The sequence below is a fragment of the Mauremys reevesii genome, unplaced genomic scaffold (genome assembly GCF_016161935.1).
Source record: "Mauremys reevesii isolate NIE-2019 unplaced genomic scaffold, ASM1616193v1 Contig117, whole genome shotgun sequence".
NCBI lineage: Eukaryota > Metazoa > Chordata > Testudines > Geoemydidae > Mauremys > Mauremys reevesii.
The window spans coordinates 48,536-56,683 of record NW_024100735.1 but is presented as its reverse complement, the minus strand read 5'-3'; the positions used below and the strand labels follow the sequence as shown (position 1 = coordinate 56,683).

The following is an 8,148-nucleotide window of genomic DNA, read 5'->3' as shown; positions in this document are numbered from 1 at the left end:
AGATGGCTTAGGTGGGCTATGGGTTACACTCAGAGCCCTCCTGTCTCCACTGCATCCAGTGACCTATAAGCCTCACAAGAAGCCCATTCCCCTCTCTGAGGGCCATTCCTGCTCTCCTGGAGGTTAATTGTTCATAGGGGTCACTTTGCAGCAGGGCCAGATTCGATGTGTGGGGCAGAGAGAGTTTGTGCCCTGGTCTCAGGGTGCAGAGATACACTCAGCCCTCTCCCCTGCATTGGGTGGGGGGTGCTGCCACCCCGTGCTGCAAGGTCATGGTGGGGGACGCTGTGAGCAGCTCAACACCTCACCCTGGTGGCAGAAGTGGGGTGGGGAGCTCCAGATGTTTCCACCTTCCTGTAAAGTCCAGCTTTCCCCATCACATTCACTGCGGTGCAATTGGGTCACTGTTTCCATGGCTGAACAGCAAAGAATCATTCCCAGTTTCCCTTCTATCGACAGCAGGATTAGCCTGTGTCAGTGGTTAATGAGGTGGATCTTGTGGTAGATTGTTATTCATTCCCCACCTTGACAATTCACACAGTCCCTTTCCTACTCAAATCCCCAGCACCTCGGTGATCCTGGTAGCAGGGGTTGGGTCCTGAGATTTTCAGGGTCCTTTTTCCCCTCCACCTGGAGTGAACTCAGCTTTTCCCCCATCCCAGACAATCCATGAAATAACAACAGGGGCATAAAGAAAGAGGGGAGGGAACATCTCATGGCCAGGGCTGGATGTGCCCAGGGCCCCCTGCTTGTCCATTGTTTCCATGGAATTTGGCCCCCTGCTTTGCACAAGGGACAGAGAAAGATCTTGCTGTTCCTGTGTCTGTGCAAGGAAAATTGTGCTTCCCTAGGAAAGAGAGGCGGGAAATGGCCCCATGGTGGGACAATATCCTCAGGATTAAGACCTAAAGACTCAGGCTGAGAACTGATAGAACTGCACTCATCTGGGATTTAACAAATTGTCTTCCATAGAGCAGGGCCAGATCCAGCGTTTTTGCAGCCCCAAGCAGAGGGAAAAAAAAAAAGCTGCAATCAGCAGCAAGTCCTTCCCTCCAAGAGGGCCAAACTGCTGCTGAAGTCTCCCCTTTCCATTGACCACCCCAGGCACCTGCTTGCTGCTCTGGTGCCTGGTGCCAGCCCTGCCATGGAGACACTGGGAAGATGGGGAAATCAGGAAAAACTATGAAATTGTTTACATTGCAAGTGAAGAATAACTGAAGCATTTTCGGTTTAAAGTCACTTTTCCCTGACTGGGAATCGAACCCAGGCCTTGGCAGTGAAAATGCCAAATCCTAACCACTAGACCACCAGGGAGCTGATGTTATTTTTTTTCTCTCTTATGCTACACTTTCTTAGGCTACTTTCTATCCACTTTCTGAAACTGCTCCATTGTCCATTCCCTGAGGGGCTGGGAGCAGAAAGTGCAGGAATCCCTGTACTCAGGGTCACAACCTGAGCCCAACCCAAGCCACTGAAACAAACTCAAATCATGCTTCCTCCAGCAGGATCACAGAGCCACACAAAAAAACCCCCATGAGGAACAATCCTCCTCTGCCTTCATTTACCCCATCACAACCCTCTCAGCAGCTGACTCTTGCGGGAAGGACACTGTGCTGATAGGAGCTCTGGCATAGAGACCAAGGGAGGGGTGTTGCTCCCCCTGGGTGTGAGCTGATCACATTCTGACTCCGTGTAATGGGGCTCTGAGCTTTGCCATCTTGTGAGTTCTGAGTGCTGAGCCCCCCGGACCCTTCTGCTGGGAGCATGGGGATTGCACAACAGCTGCAAGCCCTTTTCCCCTTCTCTTGTCTTCCTCGGCTTCCCCAGACCTTCCCCACAAATGGTTCTATCAGGCGCTGGAGGGAGCTAAGGAGCTGCAGGTTTCCCTCACCCACCTCTTAAGGCAAACAGTGATTCCCTTCTCTGACACTCCTGGGTCAGGCTTCTTTTGAGTTTTTCCCCAGGGGACCTGATTCCCTGTGAAAATGTGTGTGTGGCGTGTGGGGAACTCAGACTCAGACTCTCCCCCACTAGATGAGTCCAACAGCACCTCCCCTTGGTGGGAGATTCCTAAATTCCACCCTCCCACCCTGGTTACTCTGACAAGCTGATGGTGACAGCATGTTAAATCAACCCCAGCTCTCTGGTCTAGAAAGCAGCATCTAACCAGCCTTGTGACAGGTCCAGTTTGCTCGCTGGAGACATAACGGACCAGGAAAGAAGGCAAATGTCAGACAGGGAACCTCAGCTCACAAATAAACACCCTCAGGCTCCTCCTACACTGCGACTGGGCAGTTGACTGACTTTCAAGCTAGCTAGCTCAGTTGGTAGAGCCTGATGCTCTTAATCCCACCATCATAAATCCAAGCCCCATGGTGGGTGGTAGCGACAGCCCTTAGGTGTCAGTCTTCTGCTAATAGTCACAGACCAAAATGAAACAAACTCTCTATGCTCTTCGGCAGGTCATGTTTCTTCCTCTCTCTGAGCTTCAGTAAAACATAAAGAGAGACCAAACTGACATTTGCATCCTCTGTTAAGAGAGGATTTTCTCCTCTTCCATTCTTCCCCAGGCAAGAAGAGGGGATAATAACCATTTAACGGATGTCTGCAAAGAGAAAAGTTTGGCTTTATAAATAGGACGATGATCAATTGTTCTCCATGTCCACTGATGGTAGGACAAGAAGTAATGGGCTTAATCTGCAGCCAGGGAGATTCACGTTAGATGCTGGGAACAGCTTTCTAACTCTGAGTGTAGTTAAGCTCTGGAATAGGCTCCCAAAGGCGTCTGTGGAGTCTCTGTCCTCGGAGGTTTTTAAGAACAGGTTGAACAAACCTCTGTCAAGGATACTCTGCATATACTTGGTCCCATAGACAACCTGCTCTGGCTCTGGTTCCCTCCTTCTGCTCCCTGCCTGGGCCGGCTGCTGTGGGCACTTGACCCCACATGGCCCTGACGCATCGTCTCTGCTAGGCCCTGCCTCAGCAGCGAGGGCTGGATTTCATCACCTCTCCAGGGCCCTTGCAGCCGTACAGCTCTGTAATTCGATGCCATCGCAATATGATATAAACAACAAAAGTGGAAACACCCCAATCTAACATCTAACAATTCAGCGTGAACTGACATTCCACAGCACAAAGTGACAACACGTAGGAGTGCAAAGCCCGACAGTTCAGCACCATGCAAATGAACGCCCCATGGGGCAAAATGACACACTGCACAAGAGCTCAGCTCAAACCAACGCAACACAAGGCGGTGCAAAAACCATACAACATGAAACAATGCGTCAGAGTGCACAGTGACACTGTGCAAAACAGCTCAGAGCGGGACAACGACACAGCACAAACCAACACAACAGAATCATATAGAAAGGTAGGGCAGGGAGGGACCGCGAGAGTCAGGACCAAATCTCCCTAGGCCACCCCTGACAAGTGTTTGAAGAACAGGGAAACAAAGGGCACCACAAACTTATGTTTTTTGGATGAGCCAAGAAAAGGGAGCAGCATTGTCCCCCTCGGGCAGCCCCTGTTCAATTCCAGGTCAGAAAGCAAAACTCTTCTGCAAGAATATCCGAAAAATATTGTGTTTCACTTCACTTCATAAGTACAGTTGTGTGGCAATTAAATGATGACCCTAAAGTTTCATAAAAGTGCAGGAAATATGGATGTTTCTGAGAAAATGGCTTGGAATGAAGAAAGACAAAAAGTGATCAGTCGAGAGAACAGGCCCTGTTTCCCCCTGGTTTGGAACTTCTCTCACAACTACTGGAATAGAAAAGCTAAGCAAATGGGGTTCTATTGTTCCAAAGGAGATTGAAGTGAGGCCATTTTCTCCAGACAGAATTAAATGGTAATGTCAGGAGTGGGATTTGAAACCACATCTCTATGCAGAGACCAGAACACACAAGGGACTGGAAAAAAAATGAGTCTTATAACTAGCACTTTAGACCAGTCCACCATCCTGATACTACAAAGAATGTGACTTATCAACCCTAGCTTTCATTAATAGTTGATAAACTCTTTAGGGAGGTCAAGATGGCGCATCTCTTTCAACTCCTAGAGACCTTCTACAGCACAGCGGAATTTCAAACACACTCACCCAGATCTAAAGTTACCCGTTTCCTGGAGCTCCATGAGTTCTATGGTGTTGTAATCTCCCTGCTCACGTTTTAAGTGAACAAAAGATGGGTGCTGGCATTCTGAGACAGTAATGGTGAACCTCAAAATCCTGCCCTGGGGGCCAGACAGTTAAGCAACAAGCACCCACAACCTCTATCTTGATCAGGGCCGCCCAGAGAATTCCGGGGGCCCGGGGTCTTCGGCGGCGGGGGGCCCCCGCTCAGGCGCGTGGGGCGGCCCTTTCCCTGGGGGGCGGCATTTGGCTCCGGTTGAGCTCCCGCAGGCATGCCTGCGGCAGGTCGACCGGAGCCCGGGACGAGTGGCTGCGGCGGGTGCCGTGATCCCGCGGCTCCGCTTGACCTGCCGCAGTCATCCCTGTGGGAGGTCCATCCGAGCCGCGGGACGAGCGCCCCCTCCGCAGTCATGCCTGCGGCAGGTCCACTTGTCCCGGGCTCCGGTGGACCTGCCGCAGTCATGCCTGCGGGAGCTCAACCGGAGCCGCAGGGGCCCCGGAAAACACTCGTGGGGGCCCCTGCGGGACGCGGGGCCTGGGGCAACTTGCCCCTCTTGCCCCCCCCTCTGGGCGGCCCTGATCTTGATAGCCAGGGCCGGCTCCAGACCCCAGCGCGCCAAGAAGAGAAAGATCCAGCTTTCCCCAGCACAGTCATGCCTGCGGGAGGTCCACCGGAGCCGCGGGACCAGCGGACCCACCACAGGCACGTCTGCAAGAGGTCCCCCCGAGCCGCAGGACCGGCGACCGGCAGCGCGCCCCCTGCGGCATGCCGCCCTGCTTGGGGCAGCCGGATTCCTAGAGCCGCCCCTGTTGATAGCATCCTCTCTGGGAACAACTCACTTACCAACAGCTGGGCTGTGACATCTTCATTTCTTTGTTGTTCTACCACTGTAGTCCCCACTTTCCTATTGCTTGTCTGTATAATCTCTGTCTGGCGCTGTGATTGTTTCTGTCTGCTGTATAATTAATTTGTTGGGTGTAAACCAATTAAGGCGTGGGGTATAATTGGTTAGATAATCATGTTACAATGTGTTAGGATTGGTTAGTTAAATTTCAGTAAAATGCTTGGTTAAGGCATAGCTAAGCAGAACTCAAGTTTTACTATATAGTCTGCAGTCAATCAGGAAGTAAGGGGGGAATGGGAATGGGAATGGGAATGGGGGGGAATAGGAACAGGGAAGGGGAACAGGGACACAGACAAGCCTCTGTGGTGTCAGAGCTGGGAAGGGGGATCCTGAGGAAGGAAATTGGAATCATTGCTTGCTGGAAGTTTACCCCAATAAACATTGAATTGTTTGCACCTTTGAGCTTCGTGCATTGCTGCTCTCTGGTCATGCGAGAAGGACCAGGGAATGGGAGGGTGATGGGATAAACCCTCTAACAAGTATGTCTTTTAGGATGTGAAAAACCCCAGAACCAGTATAATTAAGCTGACCTAAGCCATGGTTAGCTAGTGCTAAATGAAAGGAAAGATTGTTCTGCCAATGCAGCTGTTACAGGGATGGAACCCCCGCCCCCCCACTGTAGCAACTGTCTACGCCACAGCAGTATTTTAAGTGTAGACAGCTTTAGAGTGAGATCAGATCTGGCTCCATGGATGCTCAGACAACAGCAATGACAATACACTAATGCTTCCATAGCTGGCAGGATTCAAACCTGCATGAGGAAGACCCCAATGGATTGCTAGCCCATTGCCTTAACTACTCAGCCACAACTACTTGATGTACAGCTGTTTCACTACACAATGTTTCTGTTCTCACAGAATTGTCTCTGTCAAATTCCTCAGACCAGCTCCTCCAGCACACTCCTGGCTGTGCATTAGTGTAAGTGTGTCCATGGCTGAACAGCAAGAGTTCCTGCCCATTTCCCTTCCAGCTGGAGCAGGATGAGAGTGTGTTTGTGGTTAATGACATTGCTACAGATTGTTGTTCATTCCCCACACTGACAATTCAGACAGTCCCTTTCCTATTCGAATCTCCACCATATCATGGCAATAGCCGGGAGCAGGATTTCTCTGGGGCACTGAAATGTTTCAGGGGGTTGGTGCGTGAACTCAGCCTTGCATTCCATCCCTGATGTTTCATGGACTAACAACAGCAGCAGAAAGAAAGAGCCGAGCCAATATCTCCCTGGCAGGGATGCAGGTGACCATGTCCCCTCTGTCTGACCATTGCCATTGCAGGAGAGAAGGGTTCACTGGAATCAAATGCCCTGGCTCAGACCAGAGACACAGGGAGGTTTTGCTGTTCACGGATCTGTGCAAATGAAATTGTGTCTCTGTGTGAAATTGAGGCGGGAAATGAAACGTCCACATGGTGGCCCAGTGCCTTAAGGAATGTGGGTGAGGGACTCTGGCAGAGAAAGTATTTAACAGGAATTGGTGTCAATGTATTGCCCTGATTAAAAGCTATGGCTAAAGGCAGCCACTGTTGTTAGTACTTGAACCTGTGTGGAGACACCTGAGTGGGTATCAAGTCCATTGCCTTAATCAGGGGTAGTCGATTATTTTATCAAGATCCAAATTTCTTGGTCAAGGTCCAGTCAATGTCTAGACAGCAGAGAAAATAATACACTGATGATAATAAGAAGTATATAGAAAGATTTTGCAGTCACTATGGGCATAACTATGATGATTGTTTCGTGTTTCACTCTTAATATCTGGCACCACCACTGCCTTTCCCTTTAGTCTTTTAGTTAACAAAGGGTAAAACTAAACATCACTTCAGATATAAGGGAGTGTTTGTGTTCATTCCTGTTAGCTACACAGGGGTTTGATGTAGCTGCTTTCAATCCTCCGCTCTGCCAGGCTAAGTAACATTTCAGGGTGTCACTGAACTGAAGGAGGGAGATCATTTTTTGACAGGTTACGCCTCCTCTTAAAGGTGTTTGTCTGGCTGGCAGCTCTGGTTCCCAGGTCTCTCCTGAGGGAAGAAAGTTTCTGTGCAAAATACCAAAACTTTTACCAGAGAGGAGGGAAAGGCCATGGCCACATGATGGGGCCAGTATGTTCCACAATATGGTTCTTTTATTTGGGATGACTCTGAACACTGACTGATCTCCACTCCCTTGGATTTGAAGAGATGTTTAGTTGTGCACTTGGGAACCTGTAAGGCTGAAGCAATTTTATGGATGGTGACACTACGACTGAAGGGTTATTTAATGTTGTAGAAATTGTTAAAAACACTGAGCTTCAACTGGAACTGCCTGTTATTAAAGGCTGGTTTCCCCACGTCAGTTCCATAAGCTCTGCTAGAAACACCCTGGGTTCTCTCCTGCCTCGGTGGGAACTGGAGGGAATCGTCCCCTGCTGCCCTTGGCTCCAGGCTGGTTTTTCTGGGGAGGGGACGTGGAATTGATTTGTTTGCTGTTGAGAAGGGAGCCGGGCCAGTTCTCAGGGAACGATAACTCCCAGCATCTTCCCAGCCCAACCCAGGCTGCTGCCCTGTCCCAGCCTCTGTTCCCCTGGGGGCCCTGCGTGTTTGACTCTAGAGCAGGCCGGGAGCAGCAGCTGAGGCAGAGGACAGCCTGGGCCGGGCAGATAAGAAGGAGTTTAGCAAGCAAAAAAGGTAAAATGGCAGGGGAGTATTACCTTGGACTCGACGGCATTTCTCCATTGGTCTGTCTGCTTTGGGGCAGGGACAATAACCCGTCCTGCTGCATTCGTTATTTCAAATGGCAGTTTAGGATTTTCATTCTCACACACGGTGCACAAAGCAGGACTCAACCTTTGCCGTAAACTAAACAAGCTGCTCACAGATTCTGGCAGCCACAATGAGCATTTGGGTGAGAGCTCAGACCTGCCCCTGTCCCAGAGGGAGACAGGGGTCATCTGTGTGGGGACTGAACCACTGACCTACCAGCTCTTAACTCCCAAACCTTCAGTAACTCTATTATCAGTGCCTGTGTGTGTTATTTAAACCATAAGAAAAACCACACTGGGCTAGACCAAAGGCCCATCTAGCTCTGAATCTTGTCTTCTGACAGTAGCCAAGAGCAGGTGCCCCAAAAACCAGTCAATA

The 8,148-nt window shown here is 50.3% G+C and overlaps 1 non-coding gene across 1 annotated transcript; it reads right to left on the bottom strand.

Moving 5' to 3' along the window:
- Positions 1-1,242: 1,242 nt before the first annotated feature.
- On the bottom strand, positions 1,243-1,314 carry TRNAE-UUC. The gene has a single exon. It is a non-coding gene; the product is annotated as a tRNA-Glu (tRNA).
- Positions 1,315-8,148: the final 6,834 nt, after the last annotated feature.